This window comes from Protopterus annectens, chromosome 1.part0 (assembly GCF_019279795.1).
Source record: "Protopterus annectens isolate FY-2018-M chromosome 1.part0, PAN1.0, whole genome shotgun sequence".
Lineage (NCBI taxonomy): Eukaryota > Metazoa > Chordata > Ceratodontiformes > Protopteridae > Protopterus > Protopterus annectens.
Window position 1 is genome coordinate 1,045,267,793 of NC_056725.1, and position 18,044 is coordinate 1,045,285,836.

The following is an 18,044-nucleotide window of genomic DNA, read 5'->3' on the forward strand; positions in this document are numbered from 1 at the left end:
GCTGTGACTGTTTGGCACACTGACTATGTGGTCTATGTGTTGCATGTGTTGTGTCCTGAGGTGGCAGTTGTTTGGGTGTCTGCTTTGGTGGCCTCTGCTGTTTTGGTAGATTTTGATAAGAGCCTCGAATATGTCTTTGTGTATTTATGTGTATGATTTGAAGTTGTGATAAGTACTATGTGAGACTGGGTTTGTGGTTTGTGTGGTTACCTTCTCACTCCTGTCTGGTCTTACCAGTCCTATGTTGAGAGAGCTCAGCCTCCAGTTTGGCTATATAGTTGCATCTCTCGCATGTGTTTGTGTTTTGTGGGAGAAGGAGAGGGTTGTCCTTGTACATGAGACAATTGTAACATTGCCTCAATATTCCCAGATTCACCAGCTGAGCAGGAGAGGACACTAGCAACTGATCCCTCGACATGCTAGAAGGAATAGACAAGGACTTTAAAAGACTCCGGGGGATGTGGGTGATCGAATGGGGTTTTTGGCTGATGGGGTACTGTGTATAATAAAAGTGCTGTATCAAGTAAAAAAGTACTTTAGGAGCAAGTGCTAGTTGTATGGGGTCTGATGTTTGCAGTGTTTGGGGAACTGTTTGTAAGAATGACTATGTGTGTGTTGTGATGCTTATGCTGTGTGCATGAGTGTGTATGTGTGTGTGTGTGTGTGTGTGTGTGTGTGTGTGTGTGTGTGTGTGTGTGTGTGTGTAGATGAGTTGGTATATGTGCGTATTCTTTCTGTTTTCCAACTAAGCAGCTTTTGACTTGGTTACCATCAATATTTAGCACCAAGCCCTTTTAAAATAATGTAATATATGAACTCACAAGTGGCAAAAATGTAAATTTCCAATATGAAACTAACTGATGGAAATATTTCTTTTATTTTCACATACCTTGTTATGTATTCTGTTTAATATTTTCAAGTTTGATCAGTAAACATATTGCATTTACAGAAAGATAGAACAAGTGTCAAAGTACTATTTTATTTTCAGACAAAATCTGAACTATATACTTAAATAAAATGGCACTCATTGGGCCGGATTCACGATGGCTTGCATGGAGTCTAAGAGTAGAGTAAGACTCCCATGCAGCCATAATGTCTCGATAAGCGATCCAGGAACAGCCTGCAGGGGGCATGTAAAGAGAGCTCCTAAAATGGAAATAACCCATGGACAGGGCTGGCGCAAGAAATGCAAATTACCTCAATTGCAGGCAAAAGGTATGCAAATGAGGTAGATTTTACCAATTCAGGAAAACCAGACCTGTCCGAGGAAGTAGGCGTGTTATTTGCAGAAATGTATTCAGTTGACAACTGAGTACCGTTCTGCAAATAGTAAGTGTAAGTATGTGTGCATGCATGTGAGCTGCTGTGAGCGTGTTTGCGCTTGTGTGCATGGTGCTGACCCCCGAGGAAACAGAAAGGAAAAAGGAAGCACAACAAATAGTAGGAAGCTACCAGTGAGTACTAGCAGAGCTAGCAGGTGAAAACTTCAGAATCAGGCAATTACACAGGCAGTACACTAGCCCAGCCTAGCACTTAAAACTCTGCAAACAACAGTCCATTATGTTTCTCACAACAGACACTGCAGTAATCTAATAGATGTGAAAACTGCAAAAGCTTTACTGAGACAAAGAAATGTTAGGGGCTGCCATTGCTGTTATAAGGTGACATATGCAACATGCTGAGGGTGGTGACAATGGAAATGCTGCTGGACAACCCACAGTGAGGAGACGGAGAAGAGTGTACAGGCCCAGGGTAACCTACTAGGGGCTACATGAGCTGGAGATAGTGGAGCGCTATAGAGTGGACAGAGACCTCCTGCAGCAATTGTTGAGCTGTGCAGGCCATTGCCTCACACACAGAACCAACAGAGAGGAACCCATACCACAGTGGAAACCAAGGTATGTGTTGGCCTAAGAATAGCCAACAGGTACCTTCCAGAGACCAACCGGTGATATGATGGAATATCACAGACATCAGCATCAGGGTACTCCACCAGTTCACTGGATGCCATGTCCAGCACATGTCGGGTGATCATGTATATTTCCCCAATTCCCATGAGGTATTGGCCAGCAATATCGTCTCTCTTCCAGCAAATAGCAGAATACCCTGAGGTAGTGGGTGCAATAGACTGCGCACTATTATGCCATCAAAGCACCAGCCGGTGAGCGGGGTAGGGTCTACTTCAACCGCAAGGGCTTCCCCTCCATCAACTGCCAGGTCGTGTTTGATGCCCAGGGCATAATACTGAATGTGTGCGCTGACTGCCCTGGAAGCTACCATGATTCCCATATCTGGCATCTGACGCAGCTGTATCAGACATTTGCCAATGGGGACATCCCATATGGTCATCTAGTGGGGGATGCTGGCTATGCACTGGAGCCATGGCTGATGACACCCATCAGAAACGCACACACACCTGAACAGGAACGCCATAATGAGGCACATGCACAAACAAGTAATGTGTCGGCGTGTTTGGGCTGCTCAAGTCACGGTTTTGGTGCCTGGACACATCTGGTGGAGCCTTGCAGTACTCACCAACTACATGTACCCAAATTGTCATGGTATATGCTATGCTACATAATATGATCCTGCGAAAACAGCTGTGCCAGGACCAGCATAGGCCTGGGCCAAACAGCCCCCACCATTGCTAAGGCCATCACAGGCAGAGCATGACTCAGAGAGGAGGAACAACCTGAGCCTGCCTCAGTAGGTAGAAGGAGTGCATGCCCAGTATGCTTTGGCCTTTGCAAAGAAACAACGATACTTCTTACATACACTGGCTCAGTAGGAACTCTGGAAATGATACCTCTCTCTGACTTGCACATATAGTAAAAGGATGCCTAGAAGTTGACACCACCTGCTTTCAAACGCATGTACAGGGGTGTAGTATGCATCTGACATAAGGCAGCCCTGCAGCACCACCTAAGGCATGATTGCCATGTGTTAAGCAATATAAAGCAGTGCTAAACAGCATTTACCACCATGTAGTATATGCAAACAAAATCGCACACACCAACTAGCACAACTGTGGTCAATGTTGAGTAATATTGGGCAACGTCCAGCAATGTTGGTGAATATTGAGCAATGTCAGACAAGCCTGGTCTTAGTAGAGCATAGCTGAACAAAAGCCAATATGCTCATATTTGCTTAACTGGCTCTTAAGCAGTCTGGTCTGCTCAGTATGAAAATATAAAGCAGTGATGGGCCTCTAACCCAGAATACTGTGCACTATAGTTAAAGTACTGAACCACTAAACCATGACAGTATTGCAGTGGTCAGCCTGTATGAAGGAATGTTGATAAGTCTATGCAAAGTATCTCATGGAAACCCTGCAGGCACAGCATAATCCTGTCGAAAGTTATGACACAAAGGTGAGTCCTGCAGTAAGAACAAAACCTGACTTCCAACACACACAGTATAAATGTTAATATTGGTCATGTTCACACACATCAACAAATGTAGTGGACCTCAGATAGCAACATACTGTAAGGTCACACTGGGCATGCTCACACACACTTGGAAAAATGGGACAAATGTCAGGCAACAAAACACGGAAAGCCTGAACTGGGCATGCTCACACACTTAGGCCATGTCTGTGTACAGCAGTGGGCCACACATCTGGTAGTTGCATGTGTTAACCCAGGAACCTGTCACTATCCAGCAATCCACCCTGTGCACTCAGTTATATGACAACAGACACATATATAATATGGTGGAACCCTGTCATAATCAAATATGTTCTGCAGATACCTAAGTTGTTCATAGAAACTGGGAAAGCAAAGATGATAAAGACCTGCAAACAGTATCAGCAATAAACATTGTGCATCCCGAACATTAGCATAGGTTCAGAGGTCGAGACTAGGCTATCTACCCTAGGGCATGTACAAGCCTTGCCAGAGTGTGTTTGGCATTCGCAACCCTGTCAGATTACTACCACGCACAATAGCATTATGAATAGTAGGTCACACAAGATAGCCCATGTACATTTAGGCTAGTGTGCCTCTGTCTAGCAGGGATACAGAAGATATCCCAGGGGTAAACATACGATCACCCATACAGTTTTCAAGTTGTCTCCTGTAGGTGGTCAGTGGGTGGCTCTGCCTATGTGAAACTGGGATTACAATCCGGAGTGAGTGGTGCCTCTGGGATAAGAATCTGTCCCTCTAGCATGTCCTATTAACATCTGTGCTGAGGTATATGTCCCTGGAGTGGGTAGCTCCAAGGGTGTCGGATATTCTGAGGTAGAGCATGTCCAGTAATTCTGGGTTGGGTATATCTGTAAACAACAGGCACACATCATATCCGAGTAGGTGGTAAGCGACTGAGTAGAGCTGGAGTTACTGCATCCGAACTGTGCAGGGCATCTGTGTGAGTCCCTAGATCTGCTTGGTGAGGAACTTCTGTGGCCAGTACAGTTGCTGCAGGTGTCGGGTAAGGTACACCACAAATGTGGCATTGTAACCAAGCATGGTTGCTGGTGATGAGTATAGGGCACAATGACCTCACTTTCGATCTAGATGTGAAACCATATGGGATAAGGTGGCCTATATAGAAGGTCTGTCCAACCACTTTGGCAATGTGATTGTCAAAGGTGACAGTACGAACAAGTCATGTCCCCAAACCCCTAACAACTCCTACCGTATGTAATGGAGTACTACCTATGTGGTAATGTGTGGGCATGTTGTTATTCCCAAAGGGGATGACCATGCAACTAATGGCATTTAGCTGTAGGCAATGGCTCAGGCACTAGTCATCCATCTCTGCGAGACCCTGTTTGAATATGCATGTGGCAGCTGGAGAGTTGATTATGGCACCCAGTTTGCAGTCAAGTGCGAACATGGTCAGCCATATTCCCCCTGTGGTAGCCTGTACGTCAGACAAATATATACTGAACAAGAGAGGTCCCAGGACCAAGCCGTGTGGGATGCCACATGTAACTGGTGTATAGTCAGACATGGCACTTGCAATTCTGACCATGTGGGTGCTATCCCTGATCCAGGTAGCAATCCATCGTGTGAGATATGTGTCCATATTGACGCTGGTGAGCCTATGCATAATGGCCCAGCGGGTTATTGTGTTGAAGGGTTCTGCAAGGTTCAGGTAGGCTGTGTGGACAACCGTCCCTATGTCGATGGACCTGTTAACTGTTTAAAGAATACAAACAAGTTCAAGAGGCAAGATCTGCCTACAACAACACTGAAATGTGTAGGACACAGTGTCTGTAGGTTCCCGATGTCTATGTGTATGAGTCCCATGACAATACGCTCCATAGCTTTGCAGAACAGGCTAGTTAGGCTTATAGGGCAATATTGTATGTGGTCCGTTGTGGCACCAACTCTGTGGAGTGGGACCACTGTTGCTGTACACCATTCTTTGGGTACATATCCTGTAGTAACTCCAATATTGAACAGTGATGTAATGTGAGGGTTATGTCTGTCATGAAGCTCGTGTAAGATGCAGGCCGGGACACCGTCTGGTCCCATTGATGCTGTGATGTACGCTTTGGGGAGGACAGCACTCACCTGTTACTGTGTGATGTCAGGGAGGTTACACTCTGTTGGGATGGATAGTTGCTCCTTAGGGGGGATGGGGGGGAGACATCAGCACTGAACCTGTTTGCCAGGATGTTGGCAATGCCAGTGGGTTCAGGGTAAATTTAGTCAGTATGCAGTAACTCACAGCATATCAGTGAGTGTCCACCCAGGTTCCTGACATAACTGAAGAAGGCCGTGTGATAGTCCTATGTGTTTGGTGCAATTGTCCGGTAGAAGCGACCCTTAGAAAAGTTCATGAGTGATTGTAGCTGTCTGCTAGTACAGATCACAGATGCCTTCCCTGTCTGGGATTGTGCTCTATCATGTAGTAGCTTCCTCCTGACGTTGTACAGCTTATTAATGGCTGGGGTCTACCAGACAGGTCCCCTGCCATTGGAGGAGTGAGTCCTGTTGTTATTTGGGATAGCACAATCCATGCAGTCCACTAGGTGTCCATAGAATGTGTATGTAAAGGATTCAGCAGTCTGAGCCATATTTGCCACTGACTCAGAGTCTCTGAAGGATACCACCTTGCTTTGGTGAATTGAGACATTATCTCATGAGAAGTTCATCAAGATTACCCAAGATGGGTGTGTTGAGGGTATATGTATGCCCAGTGAGATGCATGTATGTTCTGACCTTACCAATGAGGGGTATATCGCTGGTGTGGAACATAGAGTTCCCATGTTGGTGATGATCAGGTCCAATATGTATTCCCCCTTTTGGCTGTGCTGACTGGTTGTGCCATAGCATATGAGTCTACAAATTGTAGCGACTGTTGGGCGAGGGTGTTAGGGCTTGGGTAGTATCCCCAGTCAATATTTGTGTATTTGAAGTCACCCAATATAATGGTGTTTGTGGAGACCTTCATATTCTCCATAGTTCCCATGAAAGCCGAGTGTGGTTCCTGAGTTTAGGAGGGTGGTCTGTACCAGGCAACAAACTGAAAGGCAGTTTTGCACAATGGTAGTTGTATATGTATGGTCTGTGATGCTTTGTGTAGTGCTACTAACCCGGAGGTTTGTGTATCTGTGATGTATATGGATACTCCCCCTAGTTGTGTTGTCTGTTCCAAGTCTTGTGGTCAGAAAGCATGGTATGAAACATAACCTGGTAGTGCTGGTGTGCATAAGTGAGCCTGAACCAGGCGTCTGTTAGTGCACAGATATCGCTATCCTCCATACTGAGGAGAGTCCTGAGTGGCCGCAATATGAGGGTAACACATCTGGTGTTGAGCAGCATTACCCTTAGTTTCATTTAACCTGTAATGTCTATGAAGGTGGGTTTGTCTTTTGAGCCCTGCTTAAAAAAGGCACTAATGGTGGTAGCAAGAGCCTTAGCCAGCATTCGAAAGTCCAAGGGTGACAGGTGCAAGCTGTCCATAGTGAAGCTACGTGGCATGTCGAGCATGTCACCACAGGCTGACAGACACTGTATCCCCTATGAATGACACCAATTTGTTAGGCAACTGTTAAACGTGATATGTTTGTCTGTATACTGTGACATCATAATTGGTGGGTGTAAGATGCTAGACAAGGTCAGGGTCATACTGGCCTGGGCTACATGATCAGAGTGTTCCTCCATGTATCATGTCATGTGGTCCAGGGAGTAACGTCTGAGGTTTTACGCACCAGCATGGACAATGATGGTGCCAGTCCTGTACTTGCTTTGGAGTGACCTGACTGCATGTGTTATGTGGTAGATCCTGGCACCCGACAGACAGCCCAAAGTGACTATTCCCTTGTTTGGGCTGGTGAGTGGTATGTCAGTGTGTCTGACAATAAGTGTCGCCTATTACAAGTGTATTAGGTGTGTTGTTTAGCCCGAAGGGCAGTGACTGTGTGGCACACTGACATTGTGAACTATGTGATATGTGGGTATTGTAGTGGGGTAGCAGTTGTGTGTGTGTGTCTGCTTTGGAGGTCTCTGCTGCTTAGGCAGAGTTCATTTACAGCATCTGACTATGTCTATGTGTGATAATGTGGTTTGAGTGCTGTTGCTAGAGGATATGTGTGATTGATATGTGGTGTGTGTGGCTACCTTCACCACCTGATAGACTGTGCCAGTCATGGGTCGAGAGAGTTCAGCACCCTGTATGTCTATATAGGTGCATCTCACACATATATCTGAGTTTGACGGGAGGATGAGAGGGTTGTCTGTGTACATGAGGCAGATGTGACATTGTGTCAACATCACAATATTCACCAGCTAGACTGGAGAGTACACACGAAACCGACCCCTGGACATGCCAGGATATTATGATGACATTCTCTGTAGCCTGATCACAAAGGATCAGTAGGGTGTTAAGTGTGTGAAAGAGTATAATAGGGATTAGTGCTCAGGTTCGTTGGTGTTTTTTAAAGAGTAGCTGAGAAGGAGTCCAGACTGAATCATGACACCTCCTTCAGCTATGTCATAAATAGCAATGTACACCCATATATGTCTTGAGTCAGGGCCAACTGTACCTGACTGACAATGCCGACATCCTGACAGACAGGCCCATATATACATACCCACCTCCCACTGACGATAGTCCATATCATCATACCAGGAGATATCACATGTAGAATGGATGAGCAGCTACCCCCAATGCCAAAAGCATGGCAGCAAGTGAAATACATTGATTCCCAATATGTGTCATGCATAAACTACAGAACAAATAGATCCTGCACCTGAACAGTCAGCTGAGCCTCACCCCCTACACAGGATGTGGAACCGTTGAATGTGTTACAGCAACATATGGCACTCCCCACAAGTGTTGGTGCACAACACACCATGGGAAGTACAGTCCAGTACACCTATGAAGTCTGATCTGCAAGGTCATGGAGTCCATCATGGTTGAAGTCATAAACAGAGCTATTGGAAGCTGACATACACACAACCATACCAACTGTGGTATGTTCATGTGCGGATCATGGTTCCCAAACATGCTAGACTGTTTGCAAGGCAGCTACCCAGGACATACATCACTGAACACAGCTACACATGTCTCACATAGACTTTGAATAGCCCTTTATCAACATCCCAGACACATGTAGTATCCACAAAACCAACAAGCTGTGCATAAATATGTGTTGACATATGAAGAAATGTCAATGTGTCCACAGATAGATCACACAAGGTAAGGATTATGAGGCCCTGTTCAAGCTGTTGACTCCTGCTGACCCACATGGACCATTCCTGGAATGGCATAAAACAAAGTGTACACACATCACCATGTCCAGTCTGATGATGTCACCATCCTATAAATACAGCAGGAGAAGGCAAACCAGCCAGTAAAGCAAATAGTACGCCATGTTAATGTGTCTCTCTATAGTATTGTAACATAGCTAGATAAGGGTTTGAATCCTGCAAACACTGATTTTGTGTGAGCAGTTTCCTTTGAGAGGAGTTCCCTTTTTGGAGACTGGGAAAACTCACTAAAAGAGGTGCATTCCTCTTTGGAAAGTCTGATGATGTCACCATCCTACAAATACAGCAGGAGAAGAAAAAACAGCCAGTCAAGCAAATAGCACGCCGTGTTAATGTGTCTTTCTCTAGTATCATAACATAGTTATGTAGGGATTTGAATTCTGCAAACACTGACTGCGTATGTGTGCAGTTTCCTTTGAAAGGAATGCCCTTTTTGGAGACTGGGAAAACTCGCTAAAAGAGGTAAATTCCTCTTTGGAAAGTCTGATGATGTCACCATCCTACAAATACAGCAGGAGAAGGTAAACCAACCAATAAAGCAAATAGCATGCTGTGTTACTGCGTCTCTCTCTAGTATCATAACATAGTTAGGTAGGGGGTATGAACTCTGCAAACACTGACTGTGTGTGCAGTTTCCTTTGAGAGGCATGCCCTTTTTGGAGACTGGGAAAACTCACTAAAAGAGGTATATTCCTCTTTGGAAAGTCTGATGATGTCACCATCTTACAAATACAGCAGGAGAAGGAAAACCAGCCAGTAAAGCAAATAGTGCGCCATGATAATGCATCTCTTTTTAGTATCATAACATAGTTAGATAGGGGTTTGAATTCTGCAAACACTGACTGTGTGCAGTTTTCTTTGAGATAAGTGCCCTTTTTGGAGACTGGGAAAACTCACTAAAAGAGCTACATTCCTCTTTGGAAAGTCTGATGATGTCACCATCCTACAAATACAGCAGGAGAAGAGAAACCAGCCAATAAAACAAATAGCACGCCGTGTTAATGTGTCTCTTTCTAGTATCATAACATAGTTAGGTAGGGGGTTGAATCCTGTAAACACTGTGTGTGTGCAGTTTCCTTTGAGAGGAGTGCCCTTTTTGGAGACTGGGAAAACTCACTAAAAGAGGTACATTCCTCTTTGGAAAGTCTGATGATGTCACCATCCTACAAATACAGATGGAGAAGGGAAACCAGCCAGTAAAGCAAATAGCGCGCCATGTTAATGTGTTTCTCTCTAGTATCATAACATAGTAAGATAGGGGTTTGAATCCTGCAAACACTGACAGTGTGTGCATCACTGTTGGTCAATGCGATGTGGGTTTTGGTTTTACTATGGTAGGACATATTATGATTAAAACAGTAAGTGCATTGCACACATCAGGTATCTGCATTGCAAATATATATGTGTACATGTCCCCTCAATCAGTACATAGGTGTGAAGCCTGCATACTATATGAATACATCTGTTTCCACTGACAGGTTGTGCCGCTGCTTCTCAGATCGTAGGTCACATATGTATGTATGTGACAAGGCTGTCCACTGTTGTGATTTGTGGCCAAGGTCATCTGTGCCACACACACCCATGACAGTTAATAAAGAGTAGTGTGAGTGAGGGTATATGCCTGGGGTACATGTCAGACATGTTCATACACAACAATGACTGGCAATAATGGACAGTCTGTATAGGTGTACAACTGCCTTGTGGATATGCATTCAGGCCTCTAATGTCTTATGTGATACACCAAGGGACTCCACAATACCTATGGATATGTGGATACCAAGGGACACATGACATAACACGAGGCTGTATGTACACATTGGTACCCAACATACATGTTGAGGTCTACCATTGATGTGGTAGTGACGGGATAGTATGTATAGTAAATGTGGATGACTATGCCATAGCCGGCTTACTGCTATACAGCATGTATCAGACAACAGGTATCTGTCTGTATGATACCCTTGTGTAGGATATGCGTCCCATCCAGGGAATGCATTGTAGGCCAATGCATGCATTTCCAGATGTGGATGGACACATCCCTAGTGTGTTTGCATGTACCTAAGGGGGCTATATGCCAAACAGGTGTGGTCCCAGGAATAGGTTGCATTCAATACCACTGGTTAGTGTTAGAGTATAGTACTGGAAGGATCCAACTGTTACTGAGTTCCCTGCAACTGTGTGTCATTTGTCAGGACATCATCCAATGATTGCTTATAGTCATGCTGTTGAGGTTGTGTATACTACCAGACTGAAAATCATTGACAGATATTAACAGTATCACCCACAGTGTAGTGAGAACCCATGTCATACACACATGTCGATCCATGTTAGTACATAACTGTAGTAGCATGCATACTGGCCATTGAAAGTTACTATGAGATGTTAACAATGTGTACAACAGGGTATGCCACACATCCCATGTGTCCACCATGCATGTACATGCAGACAGTGCGCACCCACCATGTTCACAGATGTACACTTGCTAATCTGTACTGCACACATCACACACATACTGTCCACTGACTAACACATGCTGGCAACACATTACACTTCAGCCAAGTGGCACATGGGTGGACAATACATACTCAGACCTAAAAGTGGTGTAAACAATGCTACATTGACAATCAGAGCTTTTGCATAATGCCTGCTCATACATACCTACAAAGATGTCATTACACTTTCCTGTTGACAACTTGCTAATATTGCTACACTGCTATAATGTCACCCTGTGCATCAGCACCATGTTAGCCTGTTCCTGCATCAATGTTACAGATGACAGGAGGTGACACAGGTGTCATCATATGCACAGGGTGTGTTGTTGTTTGCCAGAGCCAGACATTGACTCATCCAATCGACATGTATGTGTGTGTGTGTGTGTGTGTGTGTGTGTGTGTGTGTGTGTGTGTGTGTGTGTGTGTGTGTGTGGGACAACAGTACAGCATGGGCTAACATTGATGTAATGTGTGTGTGTATGTGTGAGACCTAGTTGTTTGGTTAATGTGTGTGTGTCTGCATGCACACAGCTCCACCATGTGGCTGCCATATATGGTAGTTTGTGGGACAGCCACAGACTGTACCTGCTAGACTGTACAGATCACTGTCTCCGGCCACTGGACACAGTACCTGTGCCTGGCAGGGTGCTACCGGACAGTGAGCTGGACCCATGTCCCTGCTGGGAGTGAAAGCCAGAAGCCATGTGCACATAGTCTCACGCCTGGGACGGTCAATGGACAGGCCAGCCCCAGCATGGCTGGGGCTGGTACTACTTTTCACTATGGGAGCAGCATGAACTGTGGACCATCCGCTGACCATTGCCAGCTGTTGCTTTTGCTGGCGTATCTGCGTTCTGCGTTGGCGCTCGCAACTGCATACCGCGCATGGTCCTGGCTCATAGAAGACATATTGTGGAGGGCATCTTCTGTCTCCCCCCAACGTCTATCAATGACATTGGTGTAATTCCAGATGACACCGGCAAGGTCACGGATGCTGTCATTGATAGCGGTGTAATGGGCCCTCTGTGCCCTAAGTCCCTGTCTGGTGTGCCCGTTCCATACGTGCCTGAGCCTGCGTACTGGCCGGAACATACTGGACATTGTAAGACCTGTGAGGGCATGTCTGCCAGGGGCAATACTACCAGCGGTGCTCCCCCGAGAACCCCTGGACCGCCGCCTATGTAGTACCATTCCAGGAATCTAGCTATGGCTGCTGTGAGGGGATGCAAGTGCCATGGGTACCACACTCTCCTGGTCAATGCCAACTGTATGCTGTCCTAACCTATAGCCATTGGTGATGAGGGGATATATTGACAAATGTGGTCTTGCATAGATGGGGTTGAATGCATGTACTGTTGATTGGCGGACCAATGACAGAACATATCAAACCTTCCTGTGCCAGAATACATGTCTCATCATCACCACTAATGTTGTAGCGGTAGCTGGGTTCCTGCTGCTTTGGCCACCTAACTTAGCACCTGTGAGACAGAAGCACACTTTACAGTCTGCACATGATGCATGCACATGCACACATGAACACATGCCCATGCACACATGCACACATGAACACATGCACATGCACATGCACATGCAGACATATACACTCATCACTACAGCACATACACACACACCCAGCAGTCAACACAAACTCTATAGTGGGTGAAGGTGGTGTCAGTATCTGAGCAAACAGTCACCACACACGTGTCAGCATGCAGAATATGTGTTGCACAGACCAGCACAGTGCAAGTGTAGATGCCCTATTTCATGGCAGTGTATATGGCTTTGATGCAACTGTGTAGTTGTTCAGTGATTGGCTACACCCTGGAACACAATTTGTACCTGGATTTAACATTGCTGTGCAAGTATTATCAGCTCTGCAGTGCCCTGTGCACCATCACTCCTGAGTATACATGCCATGGCTGCATGTGGTATGTGTGTGACACATAGGTTTCATGTCTGAGTACCAGTGTCTGTGTCCACCAGCAGATAATACTGGGCACAGGTGTAGCACATGCATGCTATGTACACATGGGATGAGTGGTGCATGTTGACATGAAGGAATCCCAATGCTCGACGCAGCAGTGTACAGTGGTTGCGGTAGTGTGGGACATATTGCGAATATGTCAGTGTCAACCATGGCATGGCATGCTACACGACTGCAACATTAAACACCATACCCAATATTGTGTCATGTGACCTATACACCCACTAGCATTCCAGGACATATATGTTACACTTTGTTCCGATGGTGACTGCTATGCATATTGTGTATAGGTGCATATGTTTGCACACACACAACACTGAGGTGCTGGCAATGACTGCTATGAGTAGTACTGTGGTCACTGTAACTGGATGGGGTGCTTAGTACCTATTACCTTGTCATCATGCATCTGTGGTCCTCAAAGCTACTAATGTGCAGACACCACCTAGCATGCTGTACCTGAACTGCAGATGCCGTGGCTATGTTCACAATTACACAGCCTCTTTGCACATGGGTGTGAGGTGCCCAATAGAACATTGCCTAACATGAGCTGTGTTATGTATTGAAAGTGTTGCACAGCCCCATGATGAGCCTCTACCCTGAGGTACACATCGTATTATTATTATATGACATGTGGGATACTGAGTGTGACCTTCCAGTGGGTGTGTGGTAATGCCAAATGTGGCATGTTTTCGTGTACTGCGTATGTTGCGTGTTCTGTTGTGTGTACAACTGCCTTCTGCATATCAATGTACCTTTGAGTGTTGCCTGGTGTCCATGCTCTGTGCATTGCATGTGATTGAGGCAGCTACTGACTTTACTGAGTTGTTTAATGTCTCACAGCAAACATGCAGCGACCGTTATGCATAAGGTGTGTTACGTGTACATATTTCACCTCACCTATGACATATCATGTCATTACCCAATATTAAAGTGCTTACAGCATGTATCGTCTGCTCTGCTGTCACACCAGAGGGACCTTCAAGAATATGACACAGTTGTCAGTGGCCACAACTGTAGCATTGCTACTAATGAGTGTGCTAAACTTCTACAGTAGAACAACAGTCAACAATCACAGGTGTACAGATACTATTCAAAATGTCAGTATGGCACACAATAGGCAGCACAACTACTGAACACAGTACACATCTCACATATGCATATTCTAACAATACAAGCAACAGTAGTCTACAGCTTGGGTGTGTCCTACACACTCCATGTCATCATGCTGGAGCTCTGGCATCCATATTCAACACATGTGGTCTGTTGCTGCTGTAGGCCCAGGAACCACCGTAGGAGAAACCCTCCCACTCTGGTGAGGATATATGTGCCTACCACCACCTGTGGCAGATGTTGTCTATGGATATCAGATGCACACCGCGGACATCTGAATTAAATCACTGCAATGATAGCGCCTGCTCATATGTCGGTTATGCATGCTATGTCATTACCAGCGGACAAGATCTTGCCACAGTGCAATCGCAACTCATGCTGGTGTTGGCTGGCCCTGGAAAGCAGCAGTGTATGGTGCTGCGCACCAGGCTGTTGTGTATTTCCTGTTCCTCCCGTGGCTATGCTGTGGATTGCGGCAGTGAGCCATAGCCCTGAAGACAATTAAACAATATGTGTGAGCAGAGTCATGTGGCACTTAACATTAGTACAGATATCACTTAACTGCCATATATAGCATCTGTTTGTCTGTCAGAGGATACACACATTCAATACCACATATCAGTACCTGCCACACTCCATATAACAAACCAGTATACACCAGTACTCAGCACACTGTTTGGGATACAATGCACAACCTCGCCATGGGGGTATATATCAAGCTAATGCGGAAAATATGTCATCCAATGCAATGAATGTAAAGTGCATTTACAGTATTACCAGTAAACCACCCTAGTCGTTGATGCCATACTCCCACCTAACATATGTGCATGATTGTTAATATAGCTGGCATACTGCTGTAACAGAGTATACACATTGCTAAATTTTTATATGATAACACATGTGGATTTGAGGCATGGTACAGGCATCGTACACACACACGTCAGACATACATACAACACACACAAATGTACACTTACAGATGACATTACTGCCTTACAGTACTGTGTGCCCCTACTTACAGATACTATGCTGGGGTATGTAATCTGTGGACTACAGGAAACACACAAGACAGTCCTTACACAAGGAATGCTTGAGCATACACCATACTGTGCTGTTTGGGTCTGGCTTGGGTAGTGCAACAGTTCATATAGCAGGCTGGATTCACCAGCAGTACCACTTACTGAGCATACATGTATTGCTTCAGCCCTACAATGGGACACCGAGTGGTACACAGGAACTCGTCACAACTGCTTGTCTATCTGGATCCCAATAACTGACACATCTTTCTCTGGCCTCCACACCTACACAAACTACCATGACTAAACAACCTCACACTAAGCTATCCCACACCTTTACAGACCTTACACACATTCACTGTCACCTCATTCACCTCACATAGCAGGTGCACTGAGTACATGTGTCAGCATTGTATCTTGGGTGAGTAATACGCTACTCAAGCCCTGGGGACTAGAGCAGCCTAGCTTCTCTGTAGCTTTTGTGACACACATGTAATATGATTTCTTGCTCCTGTCAACTTGGATACAGGTGACTCCCCAGGGCATATTACCTATCTCCCAAACAATCATCAAGTTATGTATGACATCTGCTAATGGCGAGCCTTGTTTTGTGTGCTGGGTGGTTTAGTCAGGGTATAGCATGTTGTGGACGGAACCTGTACCTCCAGCATGTACTGTTGTTTTGAGTAAGTGGTGAGGATTGGGGCCCCTAGGTCATGTAGCCCAGGAGAGGTTGAGGTGTTGACATGGTGGTTGGCCGACTGCTGCTCGTGCAACATGCACCTCTGTATGTCGGCGAGGTAACCTCTGCGTTGGCGGAATGCTTGCTCAGATGTGTTTGTGAGTCAGTGCCATGGGAGGCATGCATTGCAGGGCAGTATTACTCTTTGTGGTATGTCTGTGGGTTTCACTTGCTGTGGATTGTCATGTGGGTACATACCGCATGGGGCATTGTGATGAGTGAAGTGCTGGCCCTATATTTCCTAGATGGCACCTTTTTGTGATGGCCATGCCGTAGACAGATTACCAGACTAGTGTGGCACTGTGATTATCAAAGGCTATTGTCCACCTGTCCCTGCGTTCTCTTCTGACACCGCTGATGTTGACAGACTACCTATGTAGTTACTGGGTAACGATGTTTTGGAATGGTGTAACTTTCAATTCAACACTGGTGTTCAGTCCATGCCTTGGTGTGGGCACCTGTTGCAGTATGTATGACCCTGTCTCCCTCTCTCTCTCTCTATATATATATATATGTATGCATACATATATATATATATATATATATATATACATATCTATACATAGCTATAGATATCTATACATATCTATACATACATTTATACATATCCACACTTATATATATATATATATATATATATATATATATATTAATATATGTATGTATATTTATATATGTATATCTATGTCTATATATATATATATATATATATATATATATATATATGTTTATATACATATTTGTATATATCCATATCTATATATATAGCTATATAGCATATATATATCTATATCTATATATCAATATATCATATATATATATATATATATATACACACACACACACACACACACACAGACACACATATATATATATATATATATATATATATATATATATATGTTTGTGTGTGTATATATATATATATATATATATATATATATATATTTAATGTGTAATATATATATATATATATATATATATCTACTGTCGTGTATACATCCATTGCTGTACATAAAGATACATACAGGCACATATACTGCCCATCTTTCATGGGTAGGATATCGGTATGCAACAGTTGAGACATACGGTTATGTAATATGTGCACAGAGTTGTGCAGAATGCATTTGCTGTCCTCACGGGCTGTATAGCTGTGGCAGGCCTCACTGCCACGCTCGTCCCGAGTGTTTAACCACCACATGACATATACGGCACTGCTTGCTGTCTGCAGTGCCACCTCACAACTACATGCATTTGTGCACATAGCAGCCTTCAACAACATATGTATAAGCGCTACACTAACAATTGCAGTATGTCCCTTGCCCTATGCACATGGCCATATACATATGAATATGGACTGCTGCCACATATGGATGATTCACAGTATGTAGAAATTCCCTTCAGACACATCATTGGATGTCATAAATACGCATATATATTACCTTACCTTGTATTCCTCACCTCCATCTGTTGTGGCTATTTGCTTTGTTATTTAATTTATTTTTCGTTTGGTTTCCTCTGTGTGTTGGTCTTTCTTTTCAAATCTGTCTCTTACAGCCTGTTTGTCTCCGTCTGTCTGTCTAATGTAATACTCTGTCTGTCTGTCTCTCTCACTCTCTCTCTCTCTCTCTCTCTCTCTCTCTCTCAGTTGTTGAATGATATTGTGCATGTGTGGACCTTAGTACAGGCTGCTTTTTCTAGGTATCTGCACATGTGCATGTGATGGCCCTCTGCACCAGTCATTGTGCCTACCATTTAGTATTACGCATGCAGCCTGCTGTGTAGTAGTGCAGTACTCACTGTGATTACCGGACACTGCTATAAAATGCTTACTAGGTTAGGTAGGCATAAGCCCTTTCCAGTTGTGCAGAGTGGGGCCCATAGCATTTGCTGTATTTTCTTGTCTCAATCAGAAGGTTGGTATATGTCTCATATCTGAAGCTGGGGTTTTAGCCAGTGATATGCATGTTGTAC